The following is an 8,404-nucleotide window of genomic DNA, read 5'->3' as shown; positions in this document are numbered from 1 at the left end:
CCTGGATTGTTGACCTTAAGTTATAGATATTAATACGGGAACGCATATTCGGTGACCGTGGTAGTGTACGAGGTATGTGTGCTTCACGAACCTGACAAAAACAAATTGATACGATTGAAAACTGACGGGTTAAATTGTGTAACTCACTGTGTTATCAGACATTTTCAAACACCAAGCGGGAATTTGAATTGACCGTGCAAGGAGTTGTAGTGATCGCTAAGTGGGAAAGCGGCTCTGCTCGGCGTGGAGAAAACTTCGTACGACATTGCGGTGTTGCAGCACAAAATCAAACTTCCGATATGTTCTCCGTTTAGTTGTTTTCTACAGACCCACAACCTGGAGTTTTCGATCCGTTTGTGCTACCATCAGGGGACTACTATCGGACGGAAGAGTCTCTCAATAAACTAAGATTGGTCGTAGCCAAATACACGTTAGATGAATTGGCGATCAGCGAGTTAACGAACAATTATTTGTACATTACACGGGTGGCGTCGCATTGTGCACAACATGGAAATAACTGGTAACCAACTCAGAGTGGATTTATCGAATACAGGCATGGATGGTTAGAGAATACTAATTATAACACCGCCGACGTAGTTTCGTTTGATACGGTGGCGTGTAATTCAGCTAGTTTTCTCGGATGTGGATAATATTCTCCTTGATTAGCGAGATTTGGACACTCCACGCTTGAACTCACACGTTTTAATGTTAAGGGTGATTTGCCGGACTTAATGTAACGGGGATTCACCGACATATGTTCTTTTGAACTTAGCAGAAACGTTCATCCGGTTATCCCGGCGTGATTTGGTCGACATTTTAGTCCACCAGGCGAAGATAAATTGGCTATTAGATAAACGAGGATAAAAATCTTTTGACCAGGTTGACTGTAGGCGTAGGAATTATATGCTATAAACCTCAGAAACAGATATGGTTACCCGAACCTGAGCATGGGATAATCCCATATTAATTTCAAGCGACAAAAGATTAAAGGACTAAAGAGTATTGGACATTTTACCGCCGGGGTGATGTTGGATTGCAAACGTTATTTTTATCGATTAGTCATCCACAAAACAGAAATAGGTTTCATCACTGAAAGCACTGCACGTAAAACCGTGCTTCGTGGATGAAGAACCTTATATTTACCTGGCGGATAGCGGCTTGAATATAGAATTTAATATTAAGACTGCGAGTCTCCGCAGTACAATCATTTAAGACCATCGATGCTCGCGTAACTAAGTTTGAATTTGTTGTTGATTTTCAATCGATTTCCTTTTGAAGCATTTCGGATAACAACTGATTCATTTTATACTAGTCAAGCACATTTACCATCGCTGATGACCCAAACTGATCAGCTTTCGGTGTTAGAATTCTTTGGTCGATACTGTGATATCAGCAAATTCTCAACGCGGTAACTGTAGCTCTCAACGCGGTAATTGTACCTCACCAGGTGACAGGTGACAATCCACCTATGCTATAGTCGATAACACTATACCAAACGGGCACCGGGGAAACAGGCAGGAATAATCAAAACAAGAGAATCCTCCAATTACTGTTTGGTTGAAAAATATTTTTGCAACAATGATCTTGCCATCTGATTTCGAACACAAACTTGTTTATCTAAACTGTGCTGGAGGCTCTGGTAAAACAACGTTGGCAACAAAATTGTTTACCGGATCTGACAGCGTTGTTGTGCTGACTCTAGAACATGGGCTTGCGAAGGCTATGCAAATTAATAGATCAATTAAATACCAAACTTATCACAGCTTCTGTATATGGCATGGCGACACGTTGGATCTTGCCAAGGAGGGCACAAATATATACCCCGAGTTTTTATCTGGTATGAAATTTGTATTGTACTGAAAGCGGCGTTAGAAATGTTTTTAATTTGTTTGAAAACCAAACCGGTAGCGGTGATTATGCGCTGTGATAAAAAACAACCTGCTCCGATTGCAGGCTAATCACGTCATTGTTGGCTGACAGAGAATGTTGATTACTGCGAGGTGTTTGCTGATTATTGGGCTAAGAAGAAGCGCTATGACGGTTAAAAGTCAAGAGAATGTTAGCACCAGATCAATTCAATATCAAGAAATGCTTAAACCTATTTCAGAAACGTTGTTGTAACCTAAGTAGTTAGAACGTCTACCGCGGATGCGGTATGGTCGCGGGTTGGAACCCAAGCCGAGTCACACAAAAGATTTATAAAATTTGTACTTACAGATACCTTCCTTGGCGCTCATAAATAAGCGAGTATTATTAGGGCTGGTCATCCTGGGGTTAGGATAATGTGATTGGGTGGGCATGATAATGTGAATGAGTGGGCATAGTGCTACATGTCTGTGATACGTTGCCCAAGTGCTTGACATGATTATAAACTGCCACGTCGCAGACATAGTAGCCATATGACTAAAATCGTTACAACTTAGTTAAAAATTTAACACACACACACATACACATTTTCACACACACATTAACGTCTTTGAACTTTTATAAATCAGTGGACGTCCTACGATTTAATAGATGCATCACGAACAGATATTTGAGCTGAAACTCAGAGCTGTTTAGACTTTATGCCAAGAAATTTGCAATTAAACTTGTTTGAATGATGTACAGTCTTGTAGCTAGTCGTCGTCAGAGTATATTAGTGGCGATACCAGGGACTGACGAAAGTCAAGTACTTTTGCACAATGACGTCATTCACGTCCCGTCGGTTAGCGCCAACAGGTAAAACTTAGTCTTGCTGGGCGCTCGGATGCGCAATTATGATCCATTCATAACAATGTTTGACAATACCAGATCCCACCCGGGACTAGATCATCAGCGACTGCATTGAATGGTCGAAGTAACATACATGGCTGTATCGCGGATCAAGCGCGTATCTTAAAGAGGGGCATCGGCAGGATGTCTTCCTAATCGATATTTATAGATGGCGCTGCGGCCAAATAGGTTCCTCGTTCTGAACTCGTTTGATTTTATCTCACATCGCGAGTCTATTGTTGTGCAGTAAGAGTTTGACATTTGAGTAGCAAAAAGTATTAATTCATGCCTTAAAGATGTGTCATGCCAAACTGTTCGCAGAGGAGAGGGTATATCTTTTCTGAAATTGAAGAATGTCGGAATGAGTGGACATACGCCGTAAGGCTTGGCGGAGAAAAAATTAAAAATTTGTCACCATTATGGCACCAAACAAATTTACCAAAGATGGCTACGACATTGTGACTCGGAATGCAAATGGCCAGATACAGGTTAAATATCAGCAACGATGTACTTTCGTCTCCTCTGCAAGCGTATTAAAGACATGACGAATGCCATGTTTGCGATTTTTGAGAAAATAAAGCATATTCCTATCGATTTCATGCAGGTATATCTCAATAAAAGGTAGTTCAAGTTTGCTAGTCCGGCTAGTAAACAGATACCCCAAGCCGACAACAAATGGTGTCGGCGAATTCCAACATTACGATAGGGAATATACTCTCACCGTACACAGCAACGTAAATTTACAAATATCAAAAATGAGGTGGCAAGGGTCAGATGAAACTCGGACAACTCCATAGTGGATCGGATGTTCTTCTTTTACCACCTTCCAGTTTACCAGGCTCTTATAAATACCGGACTGTTACTAGGCTGCCTAATACAGGTTTGTTATCATTAACGTATTAGCGTACATGTATTATTTTTTTTTCAACTGATCGGCGGCTTTCATTGCAATTGTGCATGTTACTTCGTTGTTCAACGCGCAGTAACATTAGGCAGTCTTACCACCCATTCGTGGGATAGATCTGCAGGTTGCATCAATAATTGCTGGGTATGGTGATGCCCAAACAATCGCTTTCAAGTGTTTGATTAAATCGGTCAACAATTGCCAGGTCGCGGTATATTTCAGCGTGACCTGGTCGAATTTTACTTTATGCTAATATATCAACGCGGATACTGCTCCATTTAAGTCTTTAACATGATCGACCTGTAGCAATCATGGCCAGCGTAATGGATGACGTTTACAAATTCGCGTAAATTCGGATATGACTTTCGCTGCTGCCTTTGTCGATAGCTGGTTCCTCTTTTGTATTTGCTTGCAAGACCGTTAACGTGTATTTGTGTATGTGCGATAGACCTTGTTGAATACCCACTTTCTCGCGCGGTAAAACCAAAATATTCGCCGGATGAAAGTCGTTGGTTGTTTTAACATCTAACCCTTCCATTATGTGGGTTTTACTGTTTCGATTTTATTATGGGAGGGATCCCGGTAGATAAATCTACCATATTACTTGTCGGCCAACCAAGCTGCAGCTAATCCCTTGTCGATGTTAGCTGCACTAGCTAACATTTATATTGCTGTTTGGGCTATAACACATAAATTCCATTATATATTAATAAACAATTAACTAATCGCCTATCAACAATTTACCTGTCATCGCAGATGTTATTAACCATTGTGCGATTTTTTGTCTTAAATTTGTGTCGTTGACTGCTTTAAACGAGTGTATCAGCTTTACCGATGGCAATGCGTTGTTGCTGTAAATATTTATTTTTGTCGGCAGGATCGTGATGATAACACGCATTATCGTTTTGATTAATTATATTGTCACCAGCTCGAATGCGATTTTGCTGATCAGGTATGATGTCTTAATTTTATGATTGGGCCGTAATAATTATATCCAGGTAGGCCTATATGTTCTCACCAAGAGTATTTGCCCATGCTGTTCCTGGCAATCTACCAAGCGATGCTGCATTGTCACCACGCATCCAACATAGAAGTGACTCAGTTTTCAGCGAAGTGAGAACACCCGACCGTTCAACATGTCCACTACTGTCAAATTCTATCCGTGATCTTATCGTTGAGCCGTCAGTATCTGGTACAGCTCAACTGTTATAATAATCAGATGGTTAAAATGGAACAAGCATTATGGACTGTGAATAGAACCCGCGAAGGCTATTTATCGCCTGATGACGAGCCAGTCAAATTTATGAAAGATATCAACTAAACCCAATCAATCGGTGACTTGATGGGAATCTCAGTAATTTAGTGGTTTAAGAAAACGTTATGTTGGATTATCAAACAAATCCGTCACGAATCTTTTCACGAGGAAGAGAAAAAAAACAAACTGATAGCATCTTTGTTACACAGCGATAAACTCAAGTGCTTAAAATAATCAGGGATAATCGTAATGTTTTGTAGTTTTTGACACCAACACGCTGAGAAATATCCATTTGACGTGGTACTCTGATGAAAAGGAAATCCAGTTCAAAAATTTCATTCCAAACATGCAACATAAGCCATATGGATTTATCATTATCAATCTTGCCGATCCCCGAACACGTTTTCGTGTAGAAATTGATACAGTTTTTAAAATCAGATGCAACTTAATTGTCAAAACGAAATGCATAAGCAGCTGAACCAAAAATCGATTGTCTCAATTGATATAGAAAAAGAATTTCTCCCACTGAATGTATGCTGAATTATAGCCCATATTTTATTTTTTATCGCGCCCTTTTAAGCCGTAACAATGAATTTTAGTTCTTATGTTGGGGACTAAGCTTGACTGAGGTCAGCTAGAATCTAACAACGTCGATTCCTCCATGAGAGTAAAAAAACCCACAGAATTTGCATTGTTGGATTTTACTCCTGGTCGTTGCGGTGGCCTAAGTAATTAGACCGTCCGCCTCGGATGCGGGAAGTCGCAGGTTGGAAGCCCGATTGAGTCATACCAAAGACTTATAAAAATGGTACTAGCATTTGCCTCGCTCGGCATTCAGTATTGAGAGGTTGGTGTTAAGACTGGTCGGCCTAGGGTCAGGATAATGTGACTGGGTGGGACATCATGCTTATAGTCTATAGCACGATGCCCTAGTGTTAGATATCACTATACATTGCCACCCAATAGACATCGTTGCATTATGAATAATATCGTTAAAACTACGTTAAAAATCGAAATGAAACAAACAAAGTAAACATGTGACCCGTACCGATCCTCAATCAAACTGAAATGATGTCGTTATTCAGGTAAGATATGGAAATTCCATTCAGAATAATTTTAGCGATCGATTAGATAACAGTAAGGCTTTGAGAGGGTAATATCACCATTAAACAATAACAACGTGTTTATATAGAAAATATATTTTGGGGTATTTTCCGGTTTTATCTTTAATTCAGCCCCTTCGAAGAGTAGAAGTAAGGGCTGTTTCTGCCATTTTTTCACAATGTTGGGAGCGAGGGGCGATACTGCCGACGCAAACAAATGATCCGCTCACGTTTACTACCACCTAGTCTCTACAAGTGATACATAAACACAACTTGAAGCATGAAACCAAGAACAAACTTAATCCTTTATACATATAGGATTGGTTCCAACTAACACTGAGCAGGCTTGTCATCTCGCACAATGTGATATGTTTGGGTCTTGTTCCACTGAAGGCTTGTCATTTCGAACAATTAGACATGTTTGGGACTTGCACCACTGAACCCAAAACAGAGATTGCCTTTACCACATGGACATCTTTTTGTCATTGGCACCATCTTACACGCAACAGATTTATATTTTCTGCTATATTGATACATATATACGACTTTCATCAGGAAACCTGTAAGAGACTTGTTATCTGTTATACTGACACATTTATTGCATGGTACAATGAAGTTCAGAAAAGATATAACTGTGCGGCAAGTGCATGTTTTGCACTTCTAATATCACAAATGGAAGAGACTTTTCTTGTATTAAAGTGATACATATATGTTAGTTTCAGCAGCAGACACATAAAATACAGCCCCTCGCACAATGAGGTATTTATTTAATGGATTTATGCACTAAATTCAGAGCAGAAATTTTATGCACTAAATTCAGAGCAGAAATTTCCTCTCCCCCAGTGGTACGCGTGCCGCTGCCTTGATAGACGTGGCTTTATTACACTAAACATATTTCACATAGTATTATTGCTCCTTAAATTATCAGGTTCTTTGATAACTGGTATATAAGGACTATTTTTTAAAATCTTATTAAAGTATAAACTATACATGTATGAAATGAGTCCACGGTAAGACGTTATGATAGTCATCATATATCACCGATAAAGAAATTGAACTATTAACATGCGAAAGGTTATGTACAAGACATGTTTTATAAATTAAGCATCATATTTTTCTTCGTAGCCTGTAGTAGTGTGGTCATTTATGTGCAAACAGCAGCAGAAAGTAATAGACCAGTTATGGGCACCATTATTATCTCCATCATCCCGAGGTGTGGAATGGAACATATGAGTAAATATATTTGAAGTCTATGTTTCCGCAAGATCATTTACACCAGACAATCTTTTCAAATGAATTAATATCAGCGGCCCCTGTTATTTACTACGGACCAAAGAGTCAAATTTAACACAAGGCCCTGTATTATTACTATATGCAATTTGTTTAATGCTTACTATGCACATATATGAGAATTAGACCGCATTTTCAATACTATTCAAAACTATGAACTCGGTATGTCTTCCAATAACGGGCTGGTATCAGATAAACTGCGTGGGCCAATGTTAGACACAGATTAACTTGGTTTTATCACATTCACTAATTATACATATACGTTGAAAACGGTCATCTCAATTATTTACATTTTGGGGCTTTACATTCAAGTCCCCACGAAGTAGAATTCAAGACAATGTGGAATGTCTGCCACATAGTATAATTTTGTATATTATTGGCCATTGGTGGCAAACAATAGAAAATAATCTAGCGTCTCTTTCCTGGCTCATGTTTCGTGTTATTTCTTAGCCAATTGTCAATATGTAAAATCTCAGCAGTGTTCAGCTCCTTTGTACATACCGGTAGGTGATTCAGCTTCACGTAAAGTCCTCACTCATCACATCTATATTCTGTGTTGCTTGGATGCAGTTCAACACACTTTCTTTCACAAATGAAGCAAACGGGGAAAATGTCAGCAGTCTTACCTCTAGTACATTTTGCAATAAACTCATATAAAAGATATCAAGAAACTGGTTGGAGTTGTAAACTCAAGACTCATAACTTTAAAAAAGCATGGAAAATTCACTATCAATTGTGATATGTAATATTTCACCTCATATTGTTAGAAACCAGTAGAGCCAGGTAAGCATGTAAACACACGTATGCATATATACATGTACTGCATCTTGAGAAAGACATTTGAACAGGGAATATGGAACTATTCCACGGTATATATTAATTTTGTGGATCATCATAATGTTTGAAAGAATACATTTATTATTATTGTTGCCCATGTATATGACCAGGAATCGGAATATTATAATTCGGTGCGCTTTCCTGATAATACAAACATCGCAAAATGCGGGTAGTTCCTCTTTAAAATTTACCCCTCTCCATTCCTATCGCCAAATGATATAATTCTCGATTCTGAGTTCTAGTTTTTCATTCCATCGTACA

This window comes from Sinohyriopsis cumingii, chromosome 15, assembly GCF_028554795.1.
Source record: "Sinohyriopsis cumingii isolate HCF-2022 chromosome 15, ASM2855479v2, whole genome shotgun sequence".
NCBI classification, from domain to species: Eukaryota; Metazoa; Mollusca; class Bivalvia; order Unionida; family Unionidae; genus Sinohyriopsis; species Sinohyriopsis cumingii.
The sequence above is the reverse complement of the archived record's forward strand: the minus strand, read 5'-3'. Positions refer to the sequence as shown.